Raw genomic sequence first — 16,363 nt, 5'->3', positions numbered from 1 at the left:
CACTGTGCACATCCACCCTGGCAGCTGCAGTAACACCAGGACCATTCAGGGCCTGGGCCCCAGCTCTACTCTCTAAACACAGTGTCTGCTCTCATCCCCAGGACTCTGACTCAGTAACTCCAGCCCTCCCATCTCCATCCAAAAGGTGAGTCTAGGTCAACCTAGCAGATGCCAGTTCACAGAAGGCTAAGCAACCAATTCACTGGGAGCCAATTCGCAGAACTCAACTTGCCAAGCAAACCTTTTTTGCCAAATTAATCTAATCTGACTTATTGGAATGTTCAATGGGAATATTAGCATCCCTCATGGGAATGTTAGATTTTAGTAACTGATATACAGAAAAGCATATTCCAATAACAACAATCAAACATCAGCTTTTCTATTGGGATTTTTTAGTAATCACAGAAGTTTTGGATGATGTTTATGTTAACATGAACTTCTTTCAAACACTCTTAAACTTAAATTTGAATTACCATCCATTGGATGGATCCATCTCTAGAACCGTTCAGAGCCTCAAGGTATGCAGAACATATGTCCTCATGCCTCATCGCTATGGGTCTGCCTTTTCAGCATCTGTGCCCCCTGGCTCTGTCAAGGTGGAGGGGGTGGCTTGGCAACAGTTGTCCAATATTGCTGACTCTGGTAGGGGCCAGTGGTCTTCACTGACAGGAAAGAAAACTCAAGATGCTGGGCCATAGCTGGGCCCTGCCTACCAGCTGGTAGAGCTAGTGCCTCACCCTTTAGGGGAACAGGGGTCAAATGGTATGGCAACTTACAGGACCCTTCCCTTGCTACCTTCCACTGGAGAGGTTGGAACTAGTCAATACAGTAAATCTACATAGAAACGAGTTCCTATTTCTGAGAGCTCAATTATAAGTCCAATTTGTTCTTAAGTCAGACAAAGTTAGCCTAGGTACTCAACTAACACTACCGGCTATACAGTACTGTACTGGAATAGGTTTATAATACTTTTCACACAAATTATACATAAAAAACAAATACACACCAAAATGAAGAAAACATTTTTAATCTTACAGTGCAGTACCTTGAAAAGTACAGTAGTACAGTACAACAGCTGGCTTACAGGGGCTGGCATGAGTGAACAGCAAGAAGAGTTACTGACTGGAGAAGGGAGAGGAGGTGGGAGATGGTAGAGCTGAAGGATCATCAGCGATAGGAGACAGAGGACAAACTGCAATTTCCTTCACGCCTGAGGCTGACGGAACACAGGTCCCCATCTTTGAAAGTTTGCAACTTGAAAATTCATATGTGGGGGACTTACTGTACTTTCTTTCCCAGCTGCCCTTTCATCCAGGGGTGGCCATGCGACCAGCCCTGCTCTCAGTAGATAACCACGCAGAGATCTACGAAGGGGGTCCTGCATAGTGATATTCAGGAGTTGGTGGCAGTGAGAGCATCCTCCGTGGATACAGAAAGGAGGTGGAGTGCGTTGTCTGCAGAGAATTTAAAATGCTGATAGCACTGACTAAAGGTCAGTCTGCCTTTTCCTTTCACCAGACACTGGCCATTTTGAACAATGTCGGTGAGGTAACACTCTCACAGCTGGGGCAGATAACTTGTCTTACTACCCCCACATCCCCCTCCAACCTGGAAGGGATCCTGAGTGACTAGAGGAGATGAACCCATACACACATGAAGGGCAGCACTGAAGTACACGCCAGGCTGTGCCAATCACTCAGGTCCACATTCAGGGAGAGTGCAGACTTCCCCTTCAGTCAGCCATGTCTTTATTAAAGCAGCCTCATCAGTGAGCATGGGCTTCCCCGGTGGCTCAGACGGTAAAGAATCTGCCTGCAATGAGGGAGACCTGGTTTCAGTCCCTGGGTGGGAAGATCCCCTGGAGACGGGAAGAGCTACCCACTCAATATCCTTGCCTGGGAAACCCCACGGACAGAGGATACTGGATGACTACAGTTCATGGAGTCTCAAAGAGTTGGACATGACTGAATGACTAGCACTTCCCTTCATCAGTGAGTGCAATGACCTGGGTCCCAATGTCATTTCCTGAGAGCATCAGTGCTTCAGACATTCAGGGCCTGATGTCTTCTTCTCCTGGCTGTGTTAAAGGAGCAGCTAAGAGAAGGTGCCTCTGTTTCATGCCAGATGCTGGCTGGTGCCTGCCATGCCTTCATCCTTATCTCTTTCTTACCCATGTGCTCTCCCTTGCCCCAGGGTCAGGATCCAGAAAGTCTGAAGGATGCTGTCCCAAGGCTCCCCCAGCAATCCCCACCTGCCTTGAGGTAGGGAGGCCCAGTGGGACAAGTCCTAAACTAGGACTTGGGAGACCTGAGCTCTATTGGCCTACTATACTGGTCTACTGGTCAATTGTGTGACCTTGGATAGGTTTCTCTCCTTTTTTGAGCCTCATTTCCCTGGCAGTAATATCAGAGGGTCATACTGGATCACCCCTAGCAGGTTCTTCACATTCTAAGATTCTCCCCCTTACCCCTACCTACTTTTTCCCTCTCTCTCATATGTCACTGTATGTTTTATTGTTGTGTTGTTCAGTCACTAAGTTAGGTCCAACTCTTTGTGACCCCATGGGTTGCCGCACGCCAGGTTTCCCTGTCGTTCACTATCTCTCAGAGTTTGCTCAAACTCATGTCCATTGAGTTGGTGATGTTATCTAACTATCTCATCCTCTGCCTCACTCTTCTCCTTTTGCCTTCAATTTCTCCCAGCATCAAGGTCTTTTACAGTAAGTCAGCTCTTCACATCAGGTGCCCCAAATATTGGAGATTCAGTTTCAGCATCAGTTCTTCCAATGAATATTCAGGGTTGATTTCCTTTAGGGTTGACTGGTTTGATCTCCTTTAGTTCAAGGGACTCTCAAGAGTCTTCACTAGCACCATAATTCAAAAGCATCAACTCTTTGGCACTAAGCCTTCTTTATGACCCAACTCTCACATCCATACATGACTACTGGAAAAACCATAACTTTGACTGTATGAGTCTTTGTTGGCAAAGTGATCTCTCTGCTTTTTAATGCACTGTCTAGGTTTGTCACAACTTTCCTTCCAAGGAGCAAGTATCTTTTAATTTCATGGCTGCAGTCACTGTCCAGAGTGATTTTGGAGCTCAAGAAAAAGATGTGTCACTGCTTCTGCTCTTTCCCCTTCTATTGCTATGAAGTGATGGGACCACATGCCATGATTTTAGTTTCACCTACATCAAGAGGCTCTTCAGTTCTTCTTCATTTTCTTCCATTAGAGTGGTATCATCTGCATATCTGAGATTGTTGATATTTCTCCTGGCGATCTTGATTCCAGCTTGTGCTTCATCCAGCTTGGCATGTTACATGATGTACTCTGCATAGAAGTTAAATAAGCAGGGTGACAACACACAGCCTTGTCATACTTCTTTCCCAATTTGGAACGAGTCAGTTGTTCCATGTAAGGTTCAAACTGTTGCTTCTTGATCTGCATACAGGTTTCTCAGAAGACAGGTAAGGTGGTCTATTATTTCCATCTCTTTAAGAATTTTCCACAATTTGCTCTGATCCACATAGTCAAAGGCTTTGCATAGTCAATGAAGCAGGAGTAAATATGTGTTTTATAAAAACCATAACATAGCATTGCTCTAAAAATTTAACCATGCTTTAAAAAATTTGAAGAAATGATATATTAGTTATATACTTTCTAATGATTTTTTTTTAAATGATTCCATTTACCTTTACACGAGGCTTAGAAAGCACATCTTCAGTGACATAGACAAGGATCTGTGACTTTCTAACCACTTCACTCTTAATCAATTTTGGATCTTAGTACTTCAGCTAATTTCATGAGCCAATGTGGATAATTAAAACAGAAGTTATACTGCCTTTTGGAGTTATTTTCAGTGATACAGCTCCTAATTTTGCCTAATGCAATGCCATTATTTGCTCAAATTGTTGAGCACCTAGCATGCACTTGAAGCAGATGTCAGTGCTGATGCCTTGTGGACACTGAGTCAAGCCCTAGGGGCTTGTTTAGGCACTGAGCACAGATGGATGCCTCACTGACTATAGCAGCATCACTCCAGGGCAATCTGGTCCTCACCAGCTGCAGGAAGGACCCTACCCATGGGGACACAGTGCACGTTAAGGATATCAGAGGCAGAACCCTGGGGAAGAAAGGGGAAAGCAAATACCCAGCACCTAGACTGAGAGTGCAGAACAATCCTGGCCACCCAGGATGGTCCATGCTGCTTACTTGGAAAATGCATTATTTTTTCTGGGTACTGAGGCCCATCAGGGGACTTCGTGTCCAGCAGTGCAGTGGCCTGAAGCAGGCATGACAGGGCACCTGACTTCCAGTCAAGGCAGTGATCTGAGCTGGTGTGGTGAGTCCCCTTCCTGCTCCAAACCCATGGACCTGCTAGGTAAAATACTGAAAATTGAATCTAAAACCAAGATTAGAAGCTAAATAAATCTGTGGATGTTTGAGTGAAGAGAAGACTCAGTTGATGACCAGTGGGTGAACCCATCTAAGCAAATGCCTTAGAGGCTGAGTTGTTATTTCTGTGTGTGTGTTTGATTTATCAACAATTACATTGAATTGAATATGCAATCTTGTGTCTTTTTAAAATGTAAATAAGGTATAATTTATATGCAGTAAAATTCATCCTCTTAAATATACAGTACTATGAGTTTTGAAAAAAGTGTTCAGTTATGTAACTACTATGCCAGTCAAGCATAAGTCAGTTTCATCACCCACTAAACTCCCCTCTCCCCTTTGCAGTTAATCTGTTCCACCACCTCTTGTCTCTGGCAACTACTGATATGTCTCTGTCCCAATACTTTTGCCTTTTACAGAAATCCATATAAATGGAATCATACAGTCTTTAGAGAGGCTGTAATTTTAATTCTCACCTACCGAGGGATATAAAAGCTGCAGTCTTGCAAACAGCAGAGATATTGGAACTAAGCTGCTTAAATGAAGCCAGAAGTCAAGAAAGGGCTTCTTTACTTGGAACTGTGATTAGAAGAAAAATTCTGCTTGCTGACCCAAATATTAGGCACAGAAGTGGGCCACTTGACTTAAACTGAGATGAAAATAGTCACCCATGAGATAGTAAACCTCTAGTCTGTGTGTTATATGTGGACAGGTAATGTCATATAATCAGTATGATATGAATGTCCTGAGCCTAGAAACTCACATAAAAGCTTATCCAGAAACTATTTATCCTTTAGACATGGCAGAGGTAATTTCAATATCATACCACAGGAACATTTCCACAACTGAAGCATATAAAGGACCCCCACATAAAACAATTTCTCACCTGCAAAACTGCAAACTTTGCAAGCAAGTCTATGAGGAATAATCAGCAGATACATTAAACAAAAACAAGTGAGAAACTAAAAATTATATAGAAGTCTGAAGGGGTCTTCAAAATAGGTATGCTTGTAGAATGTAAAGAAATTTTAAAATGATTAGATTTATAAGGCAAAAAAAACCCCCAGATTATTATAAAAGACAAATATAAGGATTGAGACAGGTACCAAATAGAAAATTACAAAATTGAACAATATAATACATAATAAAAAATCAATGATCAGATTAAACTATTACTAGATACGATTGAAGGAGGAATTTGTGAATAGGACAACAGAGCTAACAAAATCACAGAGCTATAAAATATGAGAGAGGATTTAAGAGATATAAAGTAAAGGCTGAGAAGCCATAATACTTATCTCTAATAAGAATTTCAAAAGTAAAGAATACACAGACTAGAAAAGAGATGCTATTTAAAGAAATAATGGCTAAGGTTTCTCCAGAAATTAGGAGACATATGGCCTTACATTGAATAAGCACACTAACCCCCAAGCAGGATAAATAAATGTGTTATCTACAGAGAAAAAAATTTAAAATGCTAATTTAGTGAAGTTATAGATACTTACAAGATAGTGGTTATCAGATAAGCAACAGAGTATCATCGTCATAGACACTATAAAACAATGAATTATATCTTCAAAGTGCTAAGAAAAAACATCATCCAAGGGGATTCTAGTGTGGAATATTTCTCTTTCCTCTCTCAACATATTTATATTTAAGACTATCAGTGTACTTAAGGGTATACAAATGTTCATTTATTTTACAAATTTTCATATATTTTAGCATGTCCCTTTGATAAAATGACCAAAGAGAATCATTCCTAGGAGGGGTAGAATTTGGTGAAATGGAGCTTACTAAATCCAGATACCTTGGGGCTGTGAGTTACTCCTAGAATTCTATACCCAATTTAACATCATTTAAGAGTGAGGCAAAATAGAGAAAATCATCTCAGAAAAAGGAATGGCTAAAAACATTAGTTTCAAAGGTAAGGGTAAGCAAAGAAATCGTTACGATCTATATAAGTATTGAATCATCATCAGTTTGAGGAGGTTTAAAAACATGGAGCATCAAAATGCCAGAAATAGTAACAGGAACCTGAGTTGGGGGAGATAAAATTATAGTGACTAAAATTCCTAATTTTATCCAGGAGGAGGACAAAGATATTGATTAACCTCAGGTTTTGTTAGAAAATTATAAAGTGAAGTATGTATATTAAAAACTAGGGGACGTCCCTGGTGATGCAGTGGATAAGAATCCACCTGCCAAAGCAGGGACACAGGCTTGATCCCTGATCAGGGAAGATCTCACAAGCCTCAGAGCAACTAAGCCCGAGCACCACAAGTACCGAACCTGCACTCTGGAGCCTGAGCTGCAAAACAAGAGAAACCTCCCCCCCACCAAAAAAGAGAGAAGCCTCCACAATGAGAAGTGCACCGTAATGACGAGTAGCCCCTGCTCAACACAACCATAGAAAGCCCCTACAAAGCAACAAAGACCCAGCACAGCCAAAACTAAATAAAATACATTTTAAAACATAGGAAAAGTCTAAAGGCCAGAAACAAAATATGTAACTATAAATAATTAGAGGGCAAATGAGAGAAGAAAAACCAATCAGTCTCACAGAAAGCAGGGAAAAGGTAAGCAAAGAAACAATGTATGGAAAAATGCAAAACATTTTAGATATTAAGTCCAAATAATCACAGTAATCATGCAAATCAAAAGAGTTAACACTGCTTATTAAAAGACATTCAGACTACACTTTATTTTTTTTTAATTTTTTTTATTGTTGACATGTTTTATTGAATTAAAATTATACCAGTACAAAATAACAATGTATACACAAAGGGATTTGATGCAACACAGTATATATAATTATCTTTTAAAAAGTCATGGTACAAGTCACAATGATTATGAATATAAAATTTATATTAAAATATTCTCCATAAGTGATTTATTTGACTATTTTGGTTCGAAGTTGTCGTTTGAGAATCTGATGATTGCTTTCTTTCTTTTTATGGTCCATCAAAATCACTTGACCAGATATATCAATAGGAGATGAAATTTCATTTGTGTATAATTTTCGTTTGGCCCGTTTTGGTAGAGACACATTTTCTTTACTTATTTCTACATTTGAGAACTTTGAAGAGCTCATCATTTCAATTATCTTCTTTGCTTTTGATTGAAGAATAATTGGAGAATGTTGTAAGACGTCTCCAAATTTCTGCAGCGTTCCTTCTTTTTTCTTAGCAGACCCATTTACACCAATTGTGGATGCGTGATTCCATAAAGAGTAAGTTTTCTTAGATCAGACTACACTTTAAATATCCAAATAAATGCAATTTATAAGAAGTGCACCAAACATAATGACACAGTTGGAAAATAATTCAACAGAAAAAGATATGTCAAGTGAAACAGAAAACTGTAGTTACAAGTTATTGAAAAACCCACTTAAATTAGTTGACAACAAAGTAGATTTACTAGCTCAGATAAATAGAACCTCCAGAGGCAGGATCAGAGTAGGTGATTCAGCAACAATGTCATGAAGGATTCAGTATCTTCCCATCTCTGCTCTCTTCCATAGTATCAGCTTCACACAAAGGCTGACATCCCTCTGTGAGTAAAATGGCTGCAAGATTTCTAGCCTTCATCTAACATATCCCATCAGGAAAAGCCAACACATTTATAAAGAACAACAAGAGGTAAGGGACATGATTTAACCAACAGGCTCTAAAGACAAAGTTGTAATCATGAAAATAGGGTGGTATTTTTACAGCAATGAAAAATAGATGAAACTGACTGGAGAGCCTAGAGCTACATCTATATGATGTTGAGACAATAGTTTCTGTTGTAAAAGAATAAAATTAGGTTTCTGTCCCATAATATGTACCAAAATAAATTCAGATAAATGAAAATCTAAATATTTAAAATATCATCACAAAAAGTAACAGATTAGAAATCATTTGAAATATATAATGGAGAAAAGTAGTTTCCAGAGTATATGAAGACCTTCTACAACTCAATGAGAAAGACAGCCCAGTAGAAAGCAAGGTAAGAGATAGGAAGGGGTAATCACAGAAGAGGAAACTCAATGAACATCTGAAAAGATGCTCAACTTCCCAAGCATTTATGGAAGAACAAATGAAAACATCATGATACCATTTCACTCCCCTTGCTTTGGAAAAAATTCAGACATCTAATACTTATCGTTTTGAGGATGTGAGGGAATAGGAACATATATGCTGCATCTCAAGGGATAAATTAGCAAGGCCATTTGGAGGACAGCTCTGCAGTTTTTATTTCAATTGAAAAATACACATATTATATGACAGATCCCCCAAGCCCTACACTGAGTGGAAAAAAGCAAAGGAGCTAGAAAGATGTATAAAATCAATATAATTTCTTTATATTATAACAAATTTTTAAAAATAAGACATCACATTGCTTATGGGCACATACATATGTTATAAACATTTTTGAGGTGGACAAGAAGGAACCTATCAAATTTACAACAATAATTTCCTCTGGAAGGGAAAGGAAGGAAATAGGATTGGATAAAAGTGAGAGTCCATTTCACCAGAGGTTTTCCTCCTTAAATCTCCCTGTAGGAGTAGCCCGAAACTGGGGCTTCCAATTTCACATGACTAGCTCCTTTCGCTTCTCTGACCCGCTTTGCCCACTCATCCTAGTTCCTCTTGGGAGAACCTCCCTAATAAACCTGGTGCACACGAATCCTCATCCAGGTTCTGCTTACAGGCAGCCTGTCCTAGGACAGTGACCAGTGATATCAAAGTCTCTCCCCCACACTCTAACCTGTCCTTCCTTGTTAAACTGAAAAGTGGCCCCTTCAAAGATCATGATCCCTGGAACCTGTGAAAGTTACTTAAGTGTGTTAAAAAAAAAAAAAAAAGATTCTTTTCAGATGTGACTAAATTAAGGGTCATAAGAAGGGGAACCTATCCTGGATTATCTGGATGGACCTCCACTGCATCACATCTGTCTTTATAAGTGGGAGGCAGAGGAGTTTTGACCACATATGGAGAAGGCCAGGCAAAGATAGATCATGTAGAGAGATGTGAAGAGGCCAGCCTCACAGACCGGAATGAGGGAGCCACAAACTGAGGAATGCTGGCAGCCAAGGAAAAGGCAAGGAGCAGATTCTTTCCTAGAGCCTCCAGCGGGAGCACGGTCCTGCTGACACCTTGATTTCAGCCTTGTACACCAGAACTGTGACCAGGTGTTAAAAGCCACACAGTTTATTGTAAGTTGTTACAGCAGCCACAGGAAATGAACTACTACTAATAAAAATTATACTCCATCACTGCTTATCAAGTACCAGGCCCTGTGCTTAAACTTCTCATCCTAATTATCTAATTTAAGCTTCACATAACTTTCTGGGATAGTTAATTTGCAGATGAGAAAACAGGCTTCAAGAGGAGACCTGACTTGCCCAGGGTGACATGAAGTCAGGATTCAGGCAGGCTGACTCCTGAGTCATCATTCATTACAGGTATTGTGCCCCATCTTTCAAGTTGAGTGGGCCCAGCAGGGATGATTATTAAGCAGGGAAGGAAAGGTATATCCACCCCCTACTTTGTGTCTGGACCACAGGAACAAGGTGATCAGCCTGGATTCAGAAACCTCTCCACCCACCAGCCCCACTGCCCAGTTCCAAAGAAGGGCCCTCCAGAGAGTGGCCAATCGGCAAACCTGTCCACCAGTGCTAAGCATGGCAGGTAGACGCACAGCCAAGCAGAGGAGGGAAACAGGTGCCGACTGTGCTGAGGAGCTGCTCTGGAAAATGTCAGTCTCCATCCCAGCCCCAGTGTTTCAAAGTCTCCAGGCACTGGAATCTCCTTCACGAGTGGCTCATTCCAAAAAAGAAACGAAAGGAAAAAGCACAGCCCAAACCATTCCTCATCTGGGGGCTGCACTCAACAAAGGAAACTACAGTTCTTAAGGAAGCAGGTGCTCTCTGGCTGGGATGATGCCAAGCGGATCCCAGAAGCCCCATCAGTCCTCAGGAGCAGTTAGCCTCCCTTTGGGACACCTGGCTCATTGCTGATCTCTCCTTTGGCTGAGAAAGAGGGCCCTGTACTTTGATCTCCTCCACCTGCCTGCCAGGGTCCCTCTCTGGGAAATGTCAAGTCTGCCACTACTTATGCCCCTGCCTCAGCTCACAGCTATGACCTAGGCCACATTGCCACAGCAGGCCCTCCTAACCCTCATCTAACCTTGACTGTGGTCTCCAGACACACCCCCCATATCCTCTGGGCACAATACCACCAGAGAAAAATTAGACACAGCCTCTACCTTGAAAGAACTCGAGATTAGTGAGGGAGATAAACTTGTACACAGAAATCTTTAGTAGAGGCCAGGCGTGATAAGGTCTATAACGGAGCTAAAGCTACCATTTATTATGGGAGTGTTTTCTCGTTATTGGGCACTGGCCCATTCCCATTTCCCACATGGCCCTGTCAAGTCTTTTCAGGTCCTCTGCCCCCATGGGGCCTGTCCCCCTGCTGCCCTGCGCTATAGCAGCTGGAGGCTAGGAGGCTCAGGTCTTCACCTGAGAAGTCTGGCTCAAATGTTCAGCGGATCTAGAATTCCCTGGGAGCCAGGAGATGGGTCTCACCTGTCCTGCTTCCTTATGGTTGATGCAGAGCCCCTCTTCCACCTCATCTTCTCTCCTCTCCTCACCACGGGGCCCTGCTTCATCCTGCAGAGATCCTGGGAGCCCTGCCAGCAAGTCCGAGTTGTCTTGGATATTTGCTTTCCTCTCAGTTAAACAGATCTCTGGCTGATGCTGACTGCATCTCAAAGCCTAATTATGATGCTGAATTATCACTCCTTTTAAGAACCAGGATAGGGGAGGGGAACTGGAGGAAGGGGAGATATACATGGATGGAGGGGACCAAGACTTTCCTCTTGCTTCTTGGTGCTGAGAATAAAAGGACTGAAGGGGGAGTTCTGAGGAAACTGGGGCTCAGAATGGTCCAATAACCTGCCCAAAGTCACATATCTAACTCATGGTGAGGCGGGGACCCTACTTCTGACTTTATCAGAAAGTAGGTGAGAATGAGAAATTGGCGGGGCGGGGGTGGGCGGGCACGTCAACCAGGCTGGGCAGAGCCTACCCCAAACTGCTCACGGTTGGTGTCTAACTCATTCCCTCCCTGGCCCATGCAGGACTCCAGGGAGAACCTAGAATCTCTAAGACAGGCAGGAACTCTAAAGGCTGAGCAGGGCGGCTGCAGAGTTGCCCCAGGACCCACTTACCCTGGCCGCCTGCCACACACTTACTAGGGCCAGCTCAGCTCAGGCAGGGTTCCAGGCCCTGAGAAGGACACAGATACATCAGGCATGCCCCTGACCTCTAGGAGCTCACAGCCTCCTGAGGGACACAGATTGCTACTCTGGAAGCCACACCACCCAAAACGCCTGCAGTAAGACACCGGGGTCAGTTGTCAAGTCACTGTTCTGGGCGGGAGCCAGGATTCTGCGCCCTCGTTCGGCTTTGCTCGCCGGCGCTGTGTAAGCTATGGCGATAGGGGGCGCAAGAAGGCCCCTACGGACTGGAGGCGGAGAGCCGGCTTACTCTTTCCTGTTTGTTCCCCGTCTGCTTCCTGCAGGCTTCCTGTTTCCGTGAGCACCATCCCACCGCTATTCTTCCCCCGGCCCCAGGCAAGGCCAAACTGGAACAGCAGCTGACTCCAGTTTGCAGCTTTTCCAGCTCCTGCAGAACCCGTTTCACCCCACCCTGACCGCCAAGAGACAATGTTAGCAGCCAGCTGGCGCCCCTACTGGGGAGGTCTGGTCCCAGGCACGCGGCCCTCCTTCCTCCCAAGTACGAGTTCCAGCTCTGCAGAGCGCCTCCTCTGTGCTTTGCTCCTTCAGCCAGGGAAACGGTGGCTGATTCCTGAAGTTGCCATCTCTGTCCTCCTTGGGGGGGCAGGGAGTGCCCTTTTTCAGTCATCTAGTTAATTTTATACCCAACGGTTCTGTCTATCAAGTTCTCTCTGTTCTTGTTACAATATCTGTGTGTGTGCCTGTGCTGTGCTCAGTCATGTCCCAGCTCTTTGTGACCTCATGGACTGTAGCCTATCAGGCACCTCTGTCCATGGAATTTTCCAGGCAACAATACTGGAGTGGGTTGCCCATATCTTCCTCCAGGTGCTCTCTGGGATTCAGGGATCAAACCTGCATCCCTTACAGTCTCCTGCATTGGCAGAGGGATTCTTTACCATTGTACAACCTGGGAAGTGGATTCCTATTGTTTTGATCTCTCACAATATCCCTCTGACCCCACTCTGATAACAGTACCCCCTCATTTACAAAACTGCCACACACACACACACACACACACACACACACGACTTGTTCCATGGGATTCTATTTGACTGCCAGTGGCCACAACCCTGCTGCCCTAACCTGGCCTGGATATGGTGTTGGTCCCAGAGGTGGGCATGTGGCCTAAGCCAGCCAATTAGAGCCTTTCCTGAGACTTGTGTACACTGAGGTTCTTTCTTTTAGGGCCAATAACAGGAAGAGTTTCAGCTGGGTTGTCTGCAGCTATGCCTCTCCTCTCCCCCGACTCCCATGCCAAATATTTCTGTTTGTAGTAGAAAAAAAATGAAGACAAATTACAAAGAAAGAAAAGTGACCAGGCACTTGTGAAAGAGAGCTGACGTCATTGAGCCTGCATTCCAGACACCTCATGTCCATTTGACCCCTGTCTTTCCCAGTTTCCTGAGTCCAAAATTCCACTTTGTATTAAAGCAAGTGTGAGTTGGGTTTCTGTCACGTTCTAGTGAAAGAGCCCTGACTAATTTGGCTGAGGCAAAGCTCCTCAGAACTGAGTTGTCTAGAATCAGGGTGAGTCAGGACTTCGTCTGGTCGAATTCCTCACCAGGTACAGCAAACCCTGTGCAACATCTCCACCATAGAACAGCCCTGGAGACACCGGAAGACAGCTTGCCTGTCCCTCTGGACAGAAGCCAGGAAGCTCAGGAGAATAAAACTAACCAAAGCACAAAAAGGTCTTACGGAGATTTTGTTTATGAAGTGCCTAGTTGTTCAGTCAACCATAGCTGAGTTAGGACCCAGCTGAAGAAGCAAAATCTAAGAGGAATTCAAGTAACAAAAGAGTCAAGAATACAGTCCAACTTCCACCCCAAGGTCCTGAGCATAATTCTGCCCTATACTGTTTTTCTCCCTCCCAGATTTGTGGAAAAATTGTGTAGACAACACATGTAATGTAATTCTAGGGTTATATAAGTATTCCTTCTTTCTCTTCATGCACGCCAAATCTCTTCAGTTGTGTCGAGCTCTTTGCAACTCTATGGGCTGTAGCCCTCCAGGCTTCTCTGTCCATGGGATTCTCCAGGCAAGAATACTGGAATGGGTTGCCATGCCCTTCTCCAGGGTGGTCTTCTTAACCCAGGGATCAAAACCAGGTCTCCTGCGTTGCAGACAGATTCTTTACCAACTGAGCCACCAGGGAAGCCCTCTTTTTGGGAATGTTGGGCTTCAAAGCTTGCTGAGATCAACATAATTCTAATCCAGAATACTTTTCCCCTTCCTGTAGGACTGGGTCACAGGGACCTTAAAGACCATTTAGTTCACCACTACCCCTCCCCACTCCCATCCCCAGAGAAGGAAACAGAGCCTCATCACTGAATCAGACACCTAGTGACCCTCTAGGTCAGAAACAGTGCTCCGGTCTCCTCTCATAATGTCGGGGTCTGACTGAACAGAAACCTCACAAAACGCCGAGGCTTTGCAGCCCCACCTCCCAGTGTCAGTCTGACAGGGTTTCCTGCAAGGTCCTTCCAGGAGGAACAGGGCAGCTGAGGGCCCTGGGATCAGTAGGCCTGCAAGGCCATCCTCTCCAGCTGTGGTCATTTGTATGGGGTTTCCCAAGAACAGGAGCTTCTTCTAGCTATATTTGTAAATTTCTTCTCTGCACTAGATATTCAAACAAAAACACAGCTAAATGGTATCAATTTGCCAACCCCAGCTTGCACCCCACAGGCCTTATAATAATAGAAAAGAGCCCTGAGCCCGCAGCCAAAACTAAGGCTCTAGGTGGACAATTTGGGGTGAGTCATTTAGCTTCCCTGGGCCTGTGCTTTCCCATTTGACACACAGTGGGAAAAGGCATGCCTCCTACCCTTTCTGCTTCCTTGGGTGACGGTCTCCAGCTGTCTCATCCTCAGGCACTGTCCTGACCCTGCCAGCCCCTGAGTCAGTGCCCCCTTCCCCAGGGATTAGTGGAACTGTGCCCATCACAGGGTACAGGGTTTCTAGGAGCGTTAAAAGTGGGGGGGCATTGCTGCCTGGGATTCACTTGAGAAACCTGTGGGCAGCAATCACACACCTTCACTCCTGTCTTCTGAATCACAGAAAATGTAGCTCTTGGGTTTGCCCGGTCAGTCCAGCATCTGCAATCACCTTGCTGACTACACGTAAGAGTCAAGAGATAAGGGTGGATCTCCAGGGGCATGAGAAGCAGACTTTCATTCCTGCTCTACTGTGAATTCCCTTCATGGCTAGATTCACCTTTGCTTGTGTCTCAGTTTCAAACCTGAGAATCACAAAAACCCAGCAGATCAGAGCTAGGAGGAGAGCTCTGATTTTAACCTCCTTGGTCCCAATTCATCTCATAGGTGAGGACTGGGAAGCCAGAGGGGAGAGGATGCTCTTAACAATACCTAGAAACTGCAAATTTATTTCATCAACCTATGAAAAATATTTCTCACACAACTTGTCATACCAGTCCTTAACTGTTAAGTCTATCAACCCAGTCAGACTTACTTTCTATCTGAAAAGTGATGGGCACTTCAAGGAATACCATACAATCTACTGGAAAATAAATTTGGGGAGAAATCTCATAAGATAATGTTCTAAAAATAGTCAAGCCAAGATTTACATGATTTTGACCCAATAACTTAATCTATTTTATAAGTTATAAAAACAAAATCATAGCTTAATTTGTGGTTACTGATTACTTAATTTGTAAATTTTATAAATAATTTTGTAATGTGAAGCCTAAATTACTAGTTTTTTAGTAAGCTAGGAGTTTGATTAAAAAAACAACCTTTTTCTTTGAACTCCAGTGTTTTGGGGGGGAATAAGTTAAAGAAATAATTCCATTCACTTCATTGCACATTGTGGTCAAATTGTTCTGTGTATTCAATGAATAAGAAAAGATAAACTCCACTAAAAAATAATTGACCCACAGTTGGCATACTTTAAATGAGAGGTAGAAAATCTGAACATTTTACCAGATGAAATAAGATGAAGATTGGCTGCACCTGGAATAAATAATTTATAATGTGATTTGATAAAAGTAACTAAACTGCTTTATTGAATAATGCACACAAATATGAAAGACATCACATAAAAATTTTATCTGTATTTTTTTTCAGTATATCTTGAAAAACATGACCATCCTGGGACCATTAGAGTTATATTCAGAGAATAGAAGAGTTAAAATTCTTAAACAAAAGTCGTTATTACTTCCACCACTGCACTCTTCTACATATCTGGATTCAGAATATCCCAGTCTGAGCCCCAGTTCCCATTTCTAATGCCAGGCTTCACCCTTTAACAGAAATGTGTGTAGGAGTTGGAAAGACTTTGTGCCCAGAGGGTTTGGGGTAGCTTGATTAATCCTTGAAAGATGCTCCATTATGTTTGTAGCCTGGGAGGTTTCTCATCCTTCAGAACGTGGGGGTACATGGGGCTTTCTTATGGTAGGGGAAGGGTTAGCATGAAGCCAGGTGCTTCCCAGGGAGATCAGCTTTAGGAAAGGTACCATGGGAGGCTGAGCATCTGGACATGAAGTCTTTTCAAACCTGCAGTGCTTGAGACTCTGTGGCAGTGTCTCCTATGTGTGGGGGTTTGCATCCCTCACTTTGAATAGCACTGCCCTAGGACTTGGGCATCCAAGTGACCATCTAAGTTTCCCTGTAGTAGCCCTACCTATGTTTCTGGATCCGGCTGCCCCTCTGAGTCCTTACTTGCTCACA

The sequence above is a fragment of the Muntiacus reevesi genome, chromosome 8 (assembly GCF_963930625.1).
Source record: "Muntiacus reevesi chromosome 8, mMunRee1.1, whole genome shotgun sequence".
NCBI classification, from domain to species: Eukaryota; Metazoa; Chordata; class Mammalia; order Artiodactyla; family Cervidae; genus Muntiacus; species Muntiacus reevesi.
This window is presented reverse-complemented; position numbering follows the sequence as displayed.